The following is a 3,154-nucleotide window of genomic DNA, read 5'->3' as shown; positions in this document are numbered from 1 at the left end:
CATTGAACAGCCAGGGCAGCCGCATGTTGGGAAAAAAAAAAAATCTGCCTTGGTCTCCTTGGAGCCTATTTATAAAACTAATTTGTCTCCCTGGACATTTTTTTCTCTCTCTCATTCAAATGCCAGCCCTTGGCTTCTAAACCATTAACCACCCCCCCTCCTTTTTTTTCTTTTTTTATCCCCAACAAAATACTGTCACAGACAATGCCTCGCAGGACAGTGACGAGCCCCGTGATAGAGTCCTCCCAGGCAGGACACAGGCCACGTCGCCTTCTGGCCGGAGGTGGATGCACTGCCCTCCCTGCAGACGCGCAGGCACACTCAGAGCACCGGGAAGTGCCCGTTTACTGTACCGCATGCCGCCTGCCTTGGAGGAACTGTAGCTAACCGCCTGATTAGTATTCTCGCCTCCGCAGCATCAGAGGGCTGAGCGACATGCAGCTGAACGGGGACAGACACGGCTCTGGCAGTGATCTCCACGCAGCCTGCCGAACGCCGGGGGTGGGGGATGCAGCGCATCAAGATTAATAACCTTGCCAGCACCCGGGGCACCCCGCGAGCAGGCACCTCTTGCTGATTGACCCGCTCCTGGCTTCATGCATCCGCCCGGGGGAAGAGGGATTCGGAATCTACCTGGTCCTGGGGGGGCCCCCCTGATTTTTTGGATGCTCTTTTGATCCTACGTCGATCTGGGAAGGTAACAGTGAGCCCAACCATCTGCAGCGCACAGCAGCTATTGGAGGTTACTCCTGACAGTTTTCATTGCACTGGTGCGTGTGTGTGAGTGTGTGTGTGTGTGTGTGTGTGTGTGTGTGTGTGTGTGTGTGTGTGAGTGCGGGGTGCCTGCTTTTGCGTGGAAGGGAATGTATGAGTGTCCGCGAGCGAGCGCGTGTATTTGTGTGACAACTAAAGCAGGTAGATCGTACAGTAGATTTCAGCGCGTGAAAATATTCTCTGGGCACTTGGGCTGACAGTCTGTAGGCTCCCCCGCCATCTAGTGCTCACCACCCCCTTTCTTCTCCCTCCACCCCCTTCTTCTTTTTGCCTTTGATGAGTTTTTGGCTTACTTTTTGGCGGAGTCTCTTGGACATGTTTTGCTGGATAATCAGATAAATGGAACCTTTGAAAACTGACTATTTTTCTCCTCTGTGACTTTAAAAAAGAAGAAGAAAAGAGTAGTGCAAGACGAGCTAGAGGATTTTAAATTTTCCTTGGTGAAATCCGAGGGTGCAGAGGGTGCAGAAAGAAGGTAAGTCACAGGACCACTTAGATCTTGGTCCTTCCTTGCAATGTTTTGGGCTTTCCTGTTTGTTTTCAGAAATCCATATGCAGTCTATAAGCGCGTCTTCAGAGAATGCAGTGTTCAGAAGAACTCAGTGTGTGGCATTTTGGGGCTATTTTCATGCCTAGGAGATTATTTCCATTTTTATAAGCACCCCTCCCCATCCTTCCATTTTTATACCTCTTATTGATCTAACATTAGAATCCTGCATATATGAAATCTGGAAAAAAATTAATTCCAGCCTCTCCCTCCTTGACATACGCTCTAAATTTGAGAGAGGGGAAAAAAAAATCAGTAAAGCTACTGGCAGAGGCTCTGAGTTAGAGGGAAAAGTGTGTGAGGGTGGGGGTTGGGGGAATAAGCCGGGCCTTTATGATAACTTAGTAGACTGTTTTTCCATAGCACTTTTTTTTCCCCTTGCATAGTCCAGTCTGCTCCGGAGAGTAGAGAATGCATGGAATACAGAAAAGCTGTTTCAACAGCTCTTAAGTGGAGCAAATGAGTACAAAGTGGAAATTGTTTAGTATTTCGCACCTCTCTTTTTTGCACTGATTCTCTTGCTATTGCATCTCATTAACCTTTCTGAAGGCAGCGTCCGTCCCCTGATTAAGACTTGTGTCTCTCATTTTGCCCTCCTTGGTCCCTAGAGACCACATTGCTCTTACTTGTCTCTTTTGGCTGCAAAGGCAAGCAGGCAGCATCAGGAATTAAGGGGACTTACATGGAACATCTCGCCTAACTCAGTCTCCAGTGTTTCCGGGTGGTTAGCTCTGCATTTTTCGCTTCTTTGTTTTTTCTTTCCCTTTCATTCAAAGTTAAATGTAGATAGTACTTTACATCACCACCCCCGGGTTATTTAAAGCAAAAGGCCATTGTATGGTGATAGCCTCTGCCTTCCTGTATCTGTATCTGTATTTTTATCTCTGCATTGGCATCACTTAGCTTCTCCCAAGAAGTGAGAACACTTGTAAATATATTTTTCTAAAATGCTGAGACCTCAGCATTTTAGAGCTTTAGAAGTACTAGAGCTTCCCTCTGTCAATGCATATGGCATTTGGGAACTCTTGCCCAATGCGTACGGGTGGTTTCTCCTGAAAGGAATGGTGATATTTCATGGGATGTTAGCCAACTCAGGACGGTTACTGTGAGTATATTCATGCAGGCGATGCCAGGAATGTTAGTTAACTGGGCAGAGGAGCATATGTAGAGATGTCTGTGTAGAGATGGAGAAGTAGAAGAAATCACAGCAGAAGAGATTTAGTCAGAGGCATTTGATGGGTTAACATTTTTAACACATTAATACTATTTCCTGTTTCAAAAAAGAGTTGTTCAAAATTCCTGAACTGAAAAGAAAACACACACACACACACACACACAGAGAACTTAAAGATGAGATTATGCTGTGGTATTACTGTGGGCTGTCCCTTTCTTGTCTATCTTAGTTTTTGCAGGATGGTGTTAGAGACACAAGTAAAGGGGGCAGCTGATAAAAGATGTCCACCACCTCTCCTCCCCCACCCCCGCCCCAGCCATCCTTTAAGTTATACCTCACATAGTGCCTTGGTAAAAATGCTAGGCAAAAACTCCTTCCTGTCCGTATAATGTGTGGTATATCTTTCTTGTCAACTCCAGCTGCTCACGCTATTTTCATCTGCTACTCATGGATTCCAGTTACATTTCACCTGTCAAGTAAGGGGCTTTTTTTTTTTTTTTCATTTTTAAATGACTTGAACAGAGGTGAAACCCCAAATAAAATTTCATTTTTTTCTGGAGAAAATAACCTGGAGCATTCCTCAAACCTGAAGGTGAATGTAATATATAAAGAACAAACCCAAAGTTGACTGTTCTAAGGAGAGAACAGAGAAATAATGC

The 3,154-nt window shown here is 45.5% G+C and overlaps 1 long non-coding RNA gene across 1 annotated transcript in view; it reads left to right on the top strand.

The window, feature by feature from the left end:
• Window positions 1-211: 211 nt before the first annotated feature.
• Window positions 212-3,154, top strand: part of LOC102765632 — a 410,044-nt gene continuing 407,101 nt past the window's right edge. The window contains exon 1 of the long non-coding RNA XR_436084.2: window positions 212-1,249. This is a non-coding gene — a long non-coding RNA (uncharacterized LOC102765632). The remainder of the gene's footprint in view (window positions 1,250-3,154) is intronic.

The sequence above is a fragment of the Myotis davidii genome, unplaced genomic scaffold, assembly GCF_000327345.1.
Source record: "Myotis davidii unplaced genomic scaffold, ASM32734v1 scaffold265, whole genome shotgun sequence".
Taxonomy (NCBI): Eukaryota; Metazoa; Chordata; class Mammalia; order Chiroptera; family Vespertilionidae; genus Myotis; species Myotis davidii.
This window is presented reverse-complemented; position numbering and strand designations above follow the sequence as displayed.